General features: G+C 40.2%; 1 non-coding gene across 1 annotated transcript; it reads left to right on the top strand.

The window, feature by feature from the left end:
- The first annotated feature begins 16793 nt into the window (after positions 1-16793).
- Positions 16794-16901, top strand: LOC148569018 (small nucleolar RNA R71). The gene has a single exon (XR_015882114.1). It is a non-coding gene; the product is annotated as a small nucleolar RNA R71 (small nucleolar RNA).
- The last annotated feature ends 997 nt before the right edge of the window (positions 16902-17898 follow it).

Here is a 17898-nt window from a genome sequence, read left to right as displayed (position 1 = left end):
TCAACGCTGGATTCTGCCCCAATTGGGCGTTCAACGCCAGATTCTTGCCCATTTCTGGCGTTGAACGCCAATCCTGCCTTGTTTCTGGCGCTGAACGCCAGTTTTGGGCATGGTCTGGGCGTTCAGCGCCAGCCTTCCACCCATTTTCTGGCGTTTTAGTGCCAGAATTATTTTTCCCTGGGCTCTTACTGTCCTCAGGTGAATCTTTGGTGGGTCGCTCATTTCTTGAATTTTTGATGCCTTGAGGTGGGGTATTTAATTTTTTCCCACTTCTTAATTGAACTGATTGGCATTCTTCTGCTATTTGCCTTGATAGCTGCTGCTTTGTTTGCTTAAACTGTTCGTCCATATGTATATTAGCTATCCTTGTCTCCTGTAGCCTGTCTTTGAATTCAGCTAGCTGCTTTGTTAGAAAATCCAATTGCTGATTGAATTCAGCAGCTTGTTTTACAGTACTGAATTCAGCAGTTACTGTTTTAACCTCTTCATTCATGGAAGGGTTGCTGCTTAGATACAGATGCTGATTCCTGGCAACTGTATCAATGAGCTCTTGAGCCTCTTCAATTGTCTTTCTCATATGGATAGATCCACCAGCTGAGTAATCTAGAGACATCTGAGCTCCTTCCGCAAGCCCATAGTAGAAGATGTCTAACTGAACCCACTCTGAAAACATTTCTGAGGGGCATTTTCGTAGCATCTCTCTGTATCTCTCCCAGGCATCATAAAGAGATTCATTATCTCCTTGCTTGAAGCCTTGGATGTCCAGCCTTAGCTGTGTCATCCTTTTTGGAGGGAAATATTGATTCAGGAATTTTTCTGTCAGCTGTTTCCACGTCCTTATGCTAGCCTTAGGTTGGTTATTCAACCACCTCTTAGCTTGATCTTTTACAGCAAATGGAAACAGTAATAGTCTGTAGACATCCTGATCTATTTCCTTATCATGTACTGTGTCAGCAATTTGTAAAAATTGTGCCAGAAACTCTATAGGTTCTTCCTGTGGAAGACCGGAATATTGGCAACTTTGCTGCACCATGATAATGAGCTGAGGATTCAACTCAAAGCTACTAACTCCAATGGAGGGTATGCATATGCTACTCCCATATGAAGCAGTAGAGGGGTTAGAATATGATCCCAGAGTCCTCCTGGACTGTTCATTTCCACTTATGTCCATGATGGATATATGGATATAACTTGGACTGATTTATCTTTTTATTTATTTTATTTTATAAGAAGTAAATACTAAAATAAAATAAAATAACTAAAAAGAATTTGAATTTTAAATTTTTTTTTTAAATAAAAATTAATTAGTTAATAAAAAAGAAATTTTTGAAAAAGAGGGAAGATATTTTCGAAAATTAGAGAGAGAGAGAGTTAGTTAGGTAGTTTTGAAAAAGTTAAGAAACAAACAAAAAGTTAGTTAGTTAGTTGAAACAAATTTTGAAAAGATAAGAAGTTAGGAAGTTAGAAGAGATATTTTGAAAAGATATTTTTGAATTTAGTGAGGAGAGAGAAAAACAATAAGATAGTACAAGATTTAAAATTTTTAGATCTAATGCTCCTTGTTTTTGAAAATTTTGGAGGGAAAACACCAAGGAACACCAAACTTAAAAATTTTAAGATCAAGACACAAGGAAAACTCAAGAACACTTTGAAGACTCACAAGAACACAAGAACATGAAGAAAGAACACCAAACTTAAAATTTTTAGAAAACCACCAAAATTTTCGAAAACCAAAGGGAATTCAACAAGAAAACACCAAACTTAAAGTTTGGCACACAATTTAATAGAGAAAATATTATTTATGAAAAAGAAGGTTTTGAAAAGAGTATAAAAGATTCTAACCCAATTACCAAGAACACAGATTAACGCTCTAGCCAAATGAGTTATGGAATTTTTGAAAATTTTAAGAAAGATTATTTTTGAAAACACCAAACTTAAAGTTTGGCACAGGATTCAACAGAAAAATTATTTTTGAAAAAGGTTTTTAAAAAATTATGATAGCCAATTACCATGAACATAAACACCACGTTCTAACTAACTGAGTTATAAATTTGAAGTGTTTTAACAAGGGATAAATAATAAAAGACTCTAAACCAAAAAGAAAGATTTTTTTCCTAATCTAAGCAACAAAATAATCCGTCAGTTGTTCAAACACGAACAATCCCCGGCAACGGCGCCAAAAACTTGGTGCACGAAATTGTGATCTCTGGTAATGGCTTCTTAGGCCAGATATTCTGATCTAGTTTTACAGTCTGTCACAACTTCGATACAACTGACCAGCAAGTGCACTGGGTCGTCCAAGTAATACCTCACGTGAGTAAGGGTCGAATCCCACGGAGATTGTTGGTTTGAAGCAATCTATGGTTATCTTGTAAATCTTAGTCAGGAAGTCAATTATGTTTATCAGTTGAATTGTGAATAACCAAGAGAGCATAAATTAAAGGTTACTTGTTGTGCAGTAATGGAGAATATGTTGGAGTTTTGGAGATGCTTTGTCTTCTGAATCTCTGCTTTCCTCTGTCTTCTGATTCACGCACGCACGTCCTCCTATGGCAAGCTGTGTGTTGGTGGATCACCGTTGTCAATGGCTACCTTCCATCCTTCCAGTGAAAACTACGCTCACGCGCTCTGTCACAGCACGGCTAATCACCGGTTGGTTCTCGATCCGGTTGGAATAGGATTTACTATCCTTTTGCATCTGTCACTAACGCCCAGCCTTCAGGAGTTTGAAGCTCGTCACAGTCATTCAATCCTTGAATCCTACTCGGAATACCACAGACAAGGTTTACACTTTCCGGATTCTCATGAATGCTGCCATCAATTCTAGCTTATACCACGGAGATTCTGATTAAGGAATCTAAGAGATACTCATTCAATCGTATATAGAACGGAGGTGGTTGTCAGGCACACGTTCATGATTTGAGGAAGGTGATGAATGTCACAGATCATCACCTCCATCACAGTTAAGCGCGAATGAACATCTTAGATAGGAACAAGCGTGTTTGAATGGAAAACAGAAATACTTGCATTAATTCATCGAGACACAGCAGAGCTCCTCACCCCCAACAATGGGGTTTAGAGACTCATGCCATCAGAGAATACAAAGTTTAGATCTGAAATGTCATGAGATACAAAATAAGTCTCTAAAAGTTGTTTAAATACTAAACTAGTAGCCTAGGTTTACAAAAATTGGATAAACTATGATGGATGATGCAGAGATCCACTTCTGGGGCCCACTTGGTGTGTGCTGGGGCCCACTTGGTGTGTGCTGGGGCTGAGACTTAAGCAATTCACGTGCAGAGGCCATTTGTGGAGTTGAACGCCAGTTTTTATGCCAGTTTGGGCGTTCAACTCCAGCTTTTGATCCTTTTCTGGCGCTGGACGCCAGAATTGGGCAGAGAACTGGCGTTGAACGCCAGTTTACGTCGTCTATTCTTGTGCAAAGTATGGACTATTATATATTGCTGGAAAGCCCTGGATGTCTACTTTCCAACGCAATTGGAAGCACGCCATTTCGAGTTCTGTAGCTCCAGAAAATCCACTTTGAGTGCAGGGAGGTCAGAATCCAACAGCATCAGCAGTCCTTTTTCAGCCTGAATCAGATTTTTGCTCAGCTCCTTCAATTTCAGCCAGAAAAATACCTGAAATTACAGAAAAACACACAACTCATATTAAAGTCCAGAAATATGAATTTTTCCTAAAAACTAATAGAAATAGACTAAAAACTAACTAAAACATACTCAAAACTATATGAAATTATCCCCAAAAAGCGTATAAAATATCCGCTCATCAAGAAGTCGGACCAACAAAGAACGTGCGCTAAAAGGGACACAACTCTGCCCAAAAAACCATGACTCCACAACAAGGCTATCAAGATCATCCAGACTAACTAAAAAGTTGTCGAACAAGACAGCCCCAAGGGTCACCTCGCCCAACCAGAAGACGGGTAAAACAAGATCTAAAAGAGGTCGGACAGTAGAGCGCCAACACTCTATAAAGATCTACAAAATTTGTGAAGGCTGCAAAAGAATGATTGACATATCAAAAGAAACACGGCCATCATTAAAAGACTCAGAAGGCGACCTGAAAGAAGGCCTCAAGAGTTCAAAATATTTTGTTTTTCTACCTAATAAGTTGCATAAAAGCAACTAAAAGTCAAAAGAGTCAAACCATAGACAAATTACAAAAAAGAGTTCAAAAGCCCACAAGTCGGGCTGTACTGATAAAACAGAAATATCATAAGGGGTACAAAGTTTCCCCAGTGGTAGCATCAGTGGCTGAAGGAGGGGGAACAATATTCATAGGAGTAGCATCCACAGTTCCATCAGCACGATTGAGAATCTGGTAGTCAGGATCAAGTTGGGAATGGTCGACCTCAACAGAGGGGTTTGAAGAAGCCGTGGCAGCAGAAGCTTTGGCTGGCGGTGCAGGAGGAGGCCCATCATCTTCATCATCTAGAGCAGGCACTATCTTGCCCTCCTCCACCACGTTGTCCAGGCTGAAGAGAGTCAGATCGAGTTCAGAAGCAAGAACTCGGACCTGCGCCTTTAGATTTTCATACGCACCATCACATTATCTACCGATGACTCTGGAGATTGGCGTAATCCATGTGGGTAGTCTCAAGCCTTCCCCTCAGCTCCAACACCTCGGCAAAAGTACGAGTATAACTCTCCTTGTACTTTTTTGCCGTATCCTCCGCCAAATTTGCAGCTGCCTCAGCCCTGATAGCCCGCGACTTTTCCTTCTCCAAGTCCAACTCCAGCTTAATCACCCTGGCGTCCAACTCATCCTTCAAACCCTTAACTCTGTCAAACTCTGACTTGGCATCCTCCAAGAAAGCCTTTAGTTGCATGAACTGGGGAACCTTGGATAGTACGAAACAAAGCCGTTCCCATATGGGTGATAAACCACTATTTTATGGTTTATCTTGTGCTCAATTGAGTGGTTTTTATCAACTCTTTACCCACTTATTCATACTATTTGCATGGTTTTACTTTTCCCTTCCTGATTTTGTGCTATGATTAAAAACATGCTTCTTTGGCCTTATATTTGCTAAGATTAATCTTCTCTTATTACCATTCGATGCCTTGATATGTGCGTTAAGTGATTTCAGAGATTACAGGGCAGGAATGGCTCAGAGGATGGAAAGAAAGCATGCAAAAGTGGAAGGAATACAAGAAGTTGAAGAAATTGCTAAGTTGTCCAGCCTGACCTCTTCGCACTCAAACGGTCATAACTTGAGCTACAGAGGTCCAAATGAGATGGTTTCAGTTGCGTTGGAAAGCTAACGTCCGGGGCTTCGCAATGATATATAATTTATCATAGCTGCTCCAAGGCCAAATGATGCGAATGCGTAAATCACGCGGACGCGTGACCTGGCAAAAATGCAATCCACGCAAACGCGTGGACGACGCCTCCGCGTCACTTTGCCGCGACCTGAAGGTAACAGAAATCACTGGGGGCGATTTTTGGGCTGTTTTTGACCCAGTTTTTAGTCCAAAAAACAAAGATTAGAGGCTATAAAGTGGGGAAATCCATTCATTCATGATCATCAGCTCATAATTCATAATTTTTAGGATTAGATGTAGTTTTAGAGAGAGAGGTTCTCTCCTCTCTCTTAGGTTTTAGGATTAGGATTCCTCTTAAAGGATTTAGGATTTCAACTCTTTATCAGGTTCAATATTCCTTTTATATTTTTATTTACTCTAATTCTTTTATTCGTATCTGACTTATATTACCAATTTGGCTTATGAACTCTTTATGTTTAGATTGATTTTCTATTTAATATATTTTGAGGTATTTCATATTTGACTTTGCTTTGCTTTATTTATATGGATGCTTTTAATTTAATTTAGATATTTTCTTCCTTTTGGCTTTGGTTAAGTAATTGGCAACACTTGAGTTGTCAAACTCAGCAGTGGTTGAAATTGGCAGATTACTAATTGATCTAGATCGCTCTAAAGCTAGTTTTCTGGTGCACGAAATTGTGATGTCCAGGCTCAAACAATCCCTGGCAACGTGAGCAACTTGGTGCTCTGATCTCAATACATAATTGTCACAACTTCGATACAACTAACCAGCAAGTGCACTGGGTCGTCCAAGTAATACCTTACGTGAGTAAGGGTCGAATCCCACAGAGATTGTTGGTATGAAGCAAGCTATGGTCACCTTGTAATTCTCAGTCAGGCAGATATAAAGTGATAATGGTGTTTTCGAATTTAATATAATAAAATAGGGATAGAGATACTTATGTAATTCATTGGTAGGAATTTCAGATAAGCGAATGGAGATGCTTTTCGTTCCTCTGAACCTCTGCTTTCCTGCTATCTTCATCCAATCAGTCTTACTCCTTTCCATGGCTGGCTTTATGTGATACATCACCACTGTCAATGGCTACTTTCGGTCATCTCTCGGGAAAATGATCCAATGCCCTGTCACGGCACGGCTAATCGTCTGGAGGCATCACCCTTGTCAATGGCTTCATCTTATCCTCTCAGTGAATAATATGCTCACGCACCCTGTCACGGCACGGCTATTCATCTGTCGGTTCTCGATCATGCCGGAATAGGATTTACTATCCTTTTGCGTCTGTCACTAACGCCCTGCAATCGCGAGTTAGGAGCTCGTCACAGTCATTCAATCATTGAATCCTACTCGGAATACCACAGACAAGGTTTAGACTTTCCAGATTCTCTTGAATGCCGCCATCATTCTAGCTTACGCCACGAAGATTCTGGTTAGGAGATCTAAGAGATATTCATTCTAGCTTAATTCATGTAGAACAGAAGTGTTTGTCAGGCACGCGTTCATAAGGGAGAAGGATGATGAGCGTCACACATAATCATCACCTTCATCACGTTCTTGGGTGCGAATGGATATCTTAGAAGCGAAATAAGAAGAATTGAATAGAAAACAGTAGTACTTGCATTAATCTTTGAGGAACAGCAGAGCTCCACACCTTAATCTATGGAGTGTAGAAACTCTACCGTATGAAAATACATAAGTGAAGGTCCAGACATGGCCGTGTGGCCAGCCCCCATGATCTAAGAACAATGCGTTCCAAGATGGTCAAAAAGACTAGTAAAAGGTCCTATTTATGATAAACTAGTCACTAGGGTTTACATGAGTAAGTAATTGATGCATAAATCCACTTCCGGGGCCCACTTGGTGTGTGTTTGGGCTGAGCTTAAGTGTTCCACGTGCAGAGGCCATTTGTGGAGTTAAACGCCAGTTTCTGTGCCAGTTTGGGCGTTCAACTCTGGTTTTGGATCCTTTTCTGGCGCTGGACGCCAGATTTGGGCAGAAGGCTGGCGTTGAACGCCAGTTTATGTCGTCAATTCTTAGCCAAAGTATGGACTATTATACATTGCTGGAAAGCCCTGGATGTCTACTTTCCAACGCAATTAGAAGCGCGCCATTTCGAGTTCTGTAGCTCCAGAAAATCCACTTTGAGTACAGGGAGGTCAGAATCCAACAGCATCAGCAGTCCTTCTTCATCCTCTGAATCTGATTTCTGCTCAAGTCCCTCAATTTCAGCCAGAAAATACCTGAAATCACAGAAAAACACACAAACTCATAGTAAAGTCCAGAAATGTGAATTTAACATAAAAACTAATGAAAACATCCCTAAAAGTAACTAGATCCTACTAAAAACATACTAAAAACAATGCCAAAAAGCGTATAAATTATCTGCTCATCACTGGCGTTCAACTCTGGTTTTGGATCCTTTTCTGGCGCTGGACGCCAGATTTGGGCAGAAGGCTGGCGTTGAACGCCAGTTTACGTCGTCAATTCTTGGCCAAAGTATGGACTATTATACATTGCTGGAAAGCCCTGGATATCTACTTTCCAACGCAATTGGAAGCACGCCATTTCGAGTTCTGTAGCTCCAGAAAATCCACTTTGAGTGCAGGGAGGTCAGAATCCAACAGCATCAGCAGTCCTTCTTCAACCTCTGAATCTGATTTCTGCTCAAGTCCCTCAATTTCAGCCAGAAAATACCTGAAATCACAGAAAAACACACAAACTCATAGTAAAGTCCAGAAATGTGAATTTAACATAAAAACTAATGAAAACATCCCTAAAAGTAACTAGATCCTACTAAAAACATACTAAAAACAATGCCAAAAAGCGTATAAATTATCCGCTCATCATTTTCCCACAGGGATTGACTAGGACTTGACTTCCAAATTCTTATACCTTGCCAAGAGATTTTATTATTATTAATTTATTCTTCTTGTCATTTAAATTACTTGTTCCTTATCTTAAAAACCCTCAATTTACAAGACTCATAACCAATAATAAGAACACCTCCTTGCAATTCCTTGAGAAGATGACCCGAGGTTTAAATACTTCGGTTATAAATTTTAAAGGGGTTTGTTACTTGGGACAACCAAACGTTTGTACGAAAGGATTTTCTGTTGGTTTAGAACCTATACTTACAACGCAATTATATTTGTGAATTTCTTTACCGATAGGAAATCAGTTCGTCAATGGGCCATCCGGATACTGTTATTAGTAATAAAATTCAAGTGATGTAGGATGGACACATCATCCATGGAAAGTCGACCAAAGGGGGCAATCTGATTATCAACAAACCCCACAACATCAAAATCTGGGGCATCCAAGTCATAAGGATCGACAGTTTTTTATTTCTTAGGAAGAGGCCAACAGTAGGAGAAGAGGCAGCACCAGTAGATGGTCAAACTGGGTCAGAAGGAACAATTCGGACCTGAGAGATTGGAATAACCTTCCTCGACCCAAAAGCACTCGATGATGGTTTCTTGGGAAGAACCTGAGAAGACTCTCCCTCCGTAGTCTTGGCTGAGATGTTGGAGGCAGCTGTCGCCTTCTTAGCCCGATGATAGGCCTTCATGGAATCTACAGACTTCACCATTTCTGAAATAGGAAAGCAGGCAAAATCAAGTTGTAATTAAGAAAGGGATAGATTGGCAAACAAACAAATAAACAAAGAGAAGCTACAAATAAAGTCGGCGACTACCCAATTCAGTCCGAAGAAGGGAAGAATCTCCCAAAAACTTTTTCGTGTCAAGATGGGGAGGCTTCCCGCAAATTTCCTCCAACAAATTCACAAAGGCCTGCTCGACCTCATCAAGACTCTCCCAGGAATACCTAGCTACTATTACATTCTTCTGCCAGTACAAAGAAAAGGTAGGCTCATCATTTTCATCCAAAAAGAAGGGCCGAACTCCCTCAACAGCTCAGACCTTAAAATAATAGTTTTTAAAGTCCCTAAAGGACTCGTCATACATAGAGAAAACCTTTTTTCTCTGAGTAGCTCGAAAAGAAACCCAGGAGGATTTCTTCTTCGCTACCCCAGGCTTCGTCAGCACAAAAAAGATAAAGGAAGAGAGTTTGGGTAGGTCGGATATCTAGTTCCTGACCCAACAACTGAAAGATTTTGATAAAGCCCCAAGAGTTCGGGTGGAGCTGGGAAGGAGCTACATTGCAAGACCACAACAACTCGATCTCAAAGGGGATGAAAGGAATGGTAATACTCAATTGTCTAAAGAAATAGTCATAAGCATAGAAGAAGGGACGTTCTCCTTAAGTTAAAGAGGGAAAGCTAACCCTCTCCTCAGGGTCAGGTGACACTAACTCATAGTTTTTCTCTTGATCCCTATCACTACAAATCCTATGGTGCCTCCTAAGCCACACACAATACTCAGAATCAGCAACTGTAACACACGTCAGAACAATGGAATCCAGCCAATCAGACATGCCATCTGGGATCTTAGTAGATATTTCAACAATGTTTTTGCGAGAAGACATGGGCCAACTACTCCTACAGGAAGAAAAAGTAAAAATGGGTTACTACCAGACAACTCGAACAAATAAGGAAACAACTCGGACAATAACATATGAACATCAAGAAGTTAGTTACGGCAATAAAAGGGAAACCCTAAGACTCACACCAAAGTCCAGGGGCACTCTTTGGAGGCAATAACAAGGCAAGAACCAGGAAAAAAGGAAATCGACGGTCTATGCCCTAAACATCTCACAAACAAGAATCAACACTCAACAACGCGAAAGTCTCTTCCTTTATCCAACAAAAAATATCAAAGTTACAACTTTTCATACTGACATTTTATCATCAAAAGATTGTTAAGCTAGAACAAAAAGAAGCCAGACAAACGATGAAAAGAAACAAGAACAACAACGAAAACCCTGAGCAAGATTACCAGAAGGCACACATTCTTCCCAAAGAATGAGCAACAAGGAAAAATCACAAACTGTGGATCAAGACACAAAAAGACGCAATCTTTTCACAGAAGAATCAAAGTTTTTTCAAAGTAAAACTCAAACACAAAGTCATAACCTTAATCAAAAGCATTGGTGCACGAAATTGTGATCATCAACAATGGCGCCAAAGGACTTGGAGCTCTTAAACGTGAATCACACTTTGTCACAATTCCGCACAACTAACCAGCAAGTGCACTGGGTCGTCCAAGTAATAAACCTTATGTGAGTAAGGGTCAATCCCATGGAGACTGTCGGCTTGAAGCAAGCTATGGTCATCTTGTAAATCTCAGTCAGGCGGGTTCAAATGGTTATGGAGGATTGATAATTAAAAGATGAAAAAAACATAAAATAAGATAAAGATAGAGATACTTATGTAATTCATTGGTAGGAATTTCAGATAAGCGTATGAAGATGCTTTGTTCCTCCTGAACCTCTGCTTTCCTATTGCCTTCTTTCAATCATTCATACTCCTTTCCATGGCAAGCTTTATGTTGGGCATCACCGTTGTCAATGGCTACTTCCCGTCCTCTCAGTGAAAATGTTCTATGCACGTTGTCACCGCACGGCTAATCATCTGTCGGTTCTCGATCATGTTGGAATAAGATCCATTGATCTTTTTGCGTCTGTCACACGCCCAACAATCGCGAGTTTGAAGCTCGTCACAGTCATCCCTTCCCAGATCCTACTCAGAATACCATAGACAAGGTTTAGACATTCTGGATCTCAGGAATGGCTGCCAATAATTCTAGCCTATACCACGAAGGTTCCAATCTTAGATTAGAAACCCAAGAGATACACATTCAAGCTTGTTTGCATGTAGAACGGAAGTGGTTGTCAGTCACGCATTCATAGATGAGAATGGTGATGAGTGTCACATAATCATCACATTCATCATGTTCTTGGGTGCGAATGAATATCTTGGAGAAGAAATAGACTTGAGTTGAATAGAAAAATAATAGTACTTTGTATTAATTCATAAAGAACAGCAGAGCTCCACACCTTAATCTATGGTGTGTAGAAACTCCACCGTTGAAAATACATAAGAACAAGGTCTAGGCATGGCCGAGAGGCCAGCCTCCCAAAAGCGTGAAAAGGTCTATCAAAAGTATGAAAATACAATAGAAAAAGGTCCTATTTATAGAGAACTAGTAGCCTAGGGTTTACAGAAATCAATAATTAATGCAGAAATCTTCTTCTGGGCCCACTTGGTGTGTGCTTGGAATGAGCATTGAAGCTTCCATGTGTAGAGATTTTTCTTGGAGTTAAATGCCAGCTTTTGTGCCAGTTTGGGCGTTTAACTCCAGCTTTTGTGCCAGTTCCGGCGTTAAACGCCAGAATTCTTGAGCTGACTTGGAACGCCTGTTTGGGCCATCAAATCTCGGGTAAAGTATGGACTATTATATATTGCTGGAAAGCCCAAGATGTCTACTTTCCAACGCAATTGAGATCTCGCCAATTGGGCTTCTTTAGCTCCAGAAAATCCACTTCGAGTGTAGGGAGGTCAGAATCCAACAGCATCTGCAGTCCTTTTTCAGCCTCTGAATCAGATTTTTGCTCAGGTCCCTCAATTTCAGCCAGAAAATACCTGAAATCACAGAAAAACATACAAACTCTTAGTAAAGTCCAGAAATGTAATTTTTATTTAAAAACTAATAAAAATATAATAAAAATTAATTAAAATATACTAAAAACATACTAAAAACAATGCCAAAAAGCGTATAAATTATCCGCTCATCACAACACCAAACTTAAATTGTTGCTTGTCCCCAAGCAATTGAAAATCAAATAGGATAAAAAGAAGAGAATATACAATGAATTCCAAAAACATCTATGAAGATCAGTATTAATTAGATGAGCGGGGCTTTTAGCTTTTTGCTTCTGAACAGTTTTGGCATCTCACTTTATTCTTTGAAGTTCAGAATGATTGGCTTCTATAGGAACTCAGAATCCAGATAGTGTTATTGATTCTCCTAGTTAAGTATGTTGATTCTTGAACACAGCTACTTTATGAGTCTTGACCGTGACCCTAAGCATTTTGTTTTCCAGTATTACCACCGGATACATAAATGCCACAGACACATAACTGGGTGAACCTTTTTAGATTGTGACTCAGCTTTTCTAGAGTCCCCAATTAGAGGTGTCCAGAGCTCTTAAGCACACTCTTTTTGCTTTTGGACCACGACTTTAACCGCTCAGTCTCAAGTTTTCACTCGACACCTTCACGCCACAAGCACATGGTTAGGGACAGCTTGGTTTAGCCGCTTAGGCCAGGATTTTATTCCTGTGGGCCCTCCTATTCACTGATGCTCAAAGCCTTGGATCCTTTTTATTTTACCCTTGCCTTTTGGTTTAAAGGGTTATTGGCTTTTTCTGCTTGCTTTTTCTTTTTCTTCTTTTTTTCTTTTTTTTTTCTTTTTTTTTTTTTCGCATATATATATATTTTTTTCTACAAGCTTTTCACTGCTTTTTCTTGCTTCAAGAATCAATTTTATGATTTTTCAGATCATCAGATAACATTTCTCCTTTTCCCATCATTCTTTCAAGAGCCAACAATTTTAACATTCATTAACAATCAAATTCAAAAATATGCACTGTTCAAGCATTCATTCAGAAAAACAATAGTATTGCCACCACATCAAAATAACTAAACTGTTTTAAAATTTGAAATTCATGCACTTCTTTTTCTTTTTCAATTAAAAACATTTTTCATTTAAGAAAGGTGATGGATTCATTTTCATAGCTTTAAGGCATAGACACTTAAACACTAATGATCATGTAATAAAGACATAAACATAAAGCATAATTTTCGAAAAACAGAAAATAGAGAACAAGGAAATTAAAGAACGGGTCCACCTTAGTGATGGCGGCTTGTTCTTCCTCTTGAAGATCTTATGGAGTGCTTGAGCTCCTCAATGTCTCTTCCTTGCCTTTGTTGCTCCTCTCTCATAACTCTTTGGTCTTCTCTAATTTCATGGAGGAGAATAGAATGCTCTTGGTGCTCCACCCTTAGTTGTCCTATATTGGAACTCAATTCTCCTAGGGAGGTGTTGATTTGCTCCCAGTAGTTTTGTGGAGGAAAATGCATCCCTTGAGGCATCTCAGGGATTTCATGATGAGGAATTTCCTCATACTCTTGTCCATGAGTGAGATCTCTTGTCTGCTCCATCCTTTTCTTAGTGATGGGCTTGTCCTCATCAATGAGGATGTCTTCCTCTATATCAATTCCAGCTGAATTGCAAAGGTGACAAATGAGATGAGGGAAGGCTAACCTTGCCAAAGTAGAGGACTTGTCCACCACCTTGTAGAGTTCTTGGGATATAACCTCATGAACTTCTACTTCCTCTCCAATCATGATGCTATGGATCATGATAGCTCAGTCTATAGTAACTTCAGACCGGTTGCTAGTGGGAATGATTGAGCGTTGGATGAACTCCAACCATCCCCTAGCCACGGGCTTGAGGTCATGCCTTCTTAGTTGAACCGGCTTCCCTCTTGAATCTCTCTTCTATTGAGCGCCCTCTTCACAGATGTCCATGAGGACTTAGTCTAACCTTTGATCAAAGTTGACCCTTCTAGTGTATGGGTGTGCATCTCCTTGCATCATAGGCAAATTGAATGCCAACCTTACATTTTCCAGAGTGAAATCTAAGTATTTCCCTCGGACCATTGTAAGCCAATTCTTAGGGTCCGGGTTCACACTTTGATCATGGTTCTTGGTGATCCATGCATTGGCATAGAACTCTTGAACCATTAAGATTCTGACTTGTTGAATGGGGTTGGCGAGAACTTCCCAACCTCTTCTTCGAATCTCATGTCGGATCTCCAGATATTCACTCTTTTTGAGCTTGAAAGGGACCTCGGGGATCACCTTCTTCTTGGCCACAACTTCATAGAAGTGGTCTTGATGCACCCTTGAGAGGAATCTCTCCATCTCCCATGACTCGGAGGAGGAAGCTTTTGCCTTCCCTTTCCTCTTTCTAGAGGTTTCTCCGGCCTTTGGTGCCATAAATGGTTATGGAAAAACAAAAAGCAATGCTTTTACCACACCAAACTTAGAAGGTTTGCTCGTCCTCGAGCAAAAGAAGAAAGAAGAGAGTAGAAGAAGAAGAAATAGAGGAGATGGAGGGGGCTTAGTGTTTCGGCCAAGGGGGAGAAGTAGTGTGTATGTTGTGTGAAAATGAAGGAGTGAAGATGGGTTTATATAAGAGTGGAGAGGGGGGTATGGTTCGGCCATTATGGGTGGGTTTGGGAGGAAAAGTGGTTTGAATTTAAATGGTGAGGTAGGTGGGGTTTTATGAAGGATGGATGTGAGTGGTGAAGAGAATGGTGGGATTTGATAGGTAAGGGGTTTTTGGAGAAGAGGTTTTGAGGTGATTGGTGAATGGGTGAAGAAGAGAGAGAGTGGTGGGGTAGGTGGGGATCCTGTGGGATCCACAGATCCTGAGGTGTCAAGGATATCTCATCCCTGCACCAAGTGGCGTGCAAAAATGCCCCTTTCTGCCAATCCTAGTGTTAAACGCCAGGTTGCTGCCCATTTCTAGCGTTTAACGCCAGCTTCTTGCCCATTCCTGGCGTTAAACGCCAGTCTGGTGCCCATTTCTGGCGTTAAACGCCTAGAATGGTGCCAGACTGGGTGTTTTACGCCCATTCTGCTGCCCTTACTGGCGTTTAAACGCCAGTAGCCTTCTCCTCCAGGGTGTTCTATTTTTAATACTGTTTTTCATTCTGTTTTTGCTTTTTCAGTTGTTTTTGTGACTTCACATGATCATCAACCTACAGAAAATATAAAATAACAAAAGAAAATAGAAATTTAACATAGATAATTATAGATTGGGTTGCCTCCCAACAAGTGCTTCTTTAATGTCAATAGCTTGACAGTGGGCTCTCATGGAGCCTCACAGATGTTCAGAGCAATGTTGGAACCTCCCAACACCAAACTTAGAGTTTGACTGTGGGGGCTCTGTTTGACTCTGTATTGAGAGAAGCTCTTCATGCTTCCTCTCCATGGTTACAGAGGGATATCCTTGAGCTTTAAACACAAGGAAGTCTTCATTCACTTGAATGATCAATTCTCCTCTGTCAACATCAATCACAGCTTTTGCTATGGCTAGGAAGGGTCTGCCAAGGATGATGGATTCATCCACACACTTTGTTCCAGTCTCTAGGATTATGAAATCAGTAGGGATGTAGTGGTCTTCAACCTTTACCAAGACATCCTCTACAAGTCCATAAGCCTATTTTCTTGAATTGTCTGCCATCTTTAGTGAGATTCTTGCAGCTTGAACCTCAAAAATTCATAGTTTCTCCATTACAGAGAGAGGCATGAGGTTTATGCTTGACCCTAGGTCACACAGAGCCTTTTCAAAGGTCATGGTGCCTATGGTACAAGGTATTGAGAACTTTCCAGGATCTTGTCTCTTCAGAGGTAATCTTTGCCTAGTCAAGTCATCCAGTTCTTTGATGAGTAATGGGGGTTCATCCTCCCAAGTCTCATTACTAAATAGCTTGGCATTTAGCTTCATGATTGCTCTAAGATACTTAGCAACTTGCTCTTCAGTAACATCTTCATCCTCTTCAGAGGAAGAATACTCATCAGAGCTCATGAATGGCAAAATTAAATTCAACGGAATCTCTATGGTCTCAGTGTGAGCCTCAGATTCCCATGGTTCCTCATGAGGGAACTCCTTGGAGGCCAGTAGACGTCCAGTGAGGTCTTCCTCAGTGGAGATCACTGCCTCTTCCTCCTCTCCAAGTTCGGCCGTGTGGGTCATGTTGATGGCCTTGCACTCTCCTTTTGGATTCTCTTTTGTATTGCTTGGAAGAGTACTAGGAGGGAGTTTAGTAACTTTCTCACTCAGTTGACCTACTTGTGCCTCCAAATTTCTAATGGAGGACCTTGTTTCAGTCATGAAACTTTGAGTGGTTTTAATTAGATCAGAGACTATGGTTGTTAATTCAGAATGGCTCTGCTTGGAATTCTCTGTCTGTTGCTGAGAAAATGATGGAAAAGGTTTGCCATTGCGAAACCTATTTCTTCCACTATTATTGTTGTTGAAACCTTGTTGAAGTCTCTGTTGATCCTTCCATGAGAGATTTGTATGATTTCTCCATGAAGGATTATAGGTGTTTCCATAGGATTCTCCCATGTAATTCACCTCTTCCATTGCTGGGTTCTCAGGATCATAAGCTTCTTCTTTAGATGAAGCTTCCTTAGTACTGCCTGGTGCAGCTTGCATTCCAGACAGGCTTTGAGAAATCATATTGACTTACTGAGTCAATATTTTATTCTGAGCCAATATGGCATTCAGAGTATCAATCTCAAGAACTCCTTTCTTCTGATTTGTCCCATTATTCACAGGGTTCCTTTCAGAAGTGTACATGAATTGGTTATTTGCAACCATCTCAATGAGTTCTTGAGCTTCTGCAGGCGTCTTCTTCAGATGAAGAGATCCTCCAGCAGAGCTGTCCAATGACATCTTGGATAGTTCAGACAGACCATCATAGACTATACCTATGATGCTCCATTCTGAAAGCATGTCAGAAGGGCACCTTCTGATCAATTGCTTGTATCTTTCCCAAGCTTCATAGATGGATTCTCCTTCCTTCTGTCTGAAGGTTTGAACTTCCACTCTAAGCTTGCTCAATTTTTGAGGTGGAAAGAACTATGCCAAGAAGGCATTAACTAGCTTTTCCCAAGAGTTCAGGCTTTCTTTAGGTTGTGAATCCAACCATGTTCTAGCTCTGTCTCTTACAGCAAAGGGGAAGAGCATAAGCTTGTAGACCTCGGGATCAACCCCATTGGTCTTGATAGTGTCACAGATTTGCAAGAATTCAGCTAAGAACTGATGAGGATCTTCCAATGGAAGTCCATGAAACTTGCAATTCTGTTGCATTAGAGAAACTAATTGAGGCTTAAGCTCAAATTTGTTTGCTCCAATGGCAGGAATTGAGATGCTTCTCCCATAGAAGTCAGGAGTAGGTGCAGTAAAGTCACCAAGCACCTTCCTTGTATTGTTGGCATTGTTGTTTTCGGCTGCCATGGCTTCTTCCTCCTTGAAGAGCTCTGTTAGGCCCTCTAGAGAGAGTTGTGCTTTAGCTTCTCTTAGCTTTCTCTTCAAGGTCCTTTCAGGTTTAGGATCAGCTTTAACAAGGATTCCTTTGTCCTTGCTCCTGCTCATATGAAAGAGAAGAGAACAAGAAAGTATGGAATCCTCTATGTTACAGTATAGAGATTCCTTGAAGTGTCAGAGGAAAAGAATAATAGAAGGAGAAGGTAGAAAGAGAAGAATTCGAACTTATCAAGAGGGATAGAGTTCGAATTATTGATAGTGGAGGAGTGTTAGTCCTTAAATAGAAGGATGTGAGAAGAGGGGAAGAATTTTCGAAATTAAAGTAAAAGATTTTGAAATAATTAAAAGAAATTTTGAAAATTTGATTGATGATTTTCGAAAACTAAGATTGGGAAAGAAATTAAGTGATTTTTGAAAAAGATTGTGAAATTAGAAATTAAAAAGATATGATTGAAACTTAATTTTGAAAAAGATGTGATTGAAAAGATATGATTGAGAAGATATGATTGAAAATCAAATTAAAAAGAGAAAGTTTTAAAATTAAAGTTGATTACTTGACTAACAA

This window comes from Arachis ipaensis, chromosome B4 (genome assembly GCF_059453495.1).
Source record: "Arachis ipaensis isolate K30076 ecotype BB chromosome B4, ASM5945349v1, whole genome shotgun sequence".
NCBI classification, from domain to species: Eukaryota; Viridiplantae; Streptophyta; class Magnoliopsida; order Fabales; family Fabaceae; genus Arachis; species Arachis ipaensis.
The sequence above is the reverse complement of the archived record's forward strand: the minus strand, read 5'-3'. Positions and strand labels throughout refer to the sequence as shown.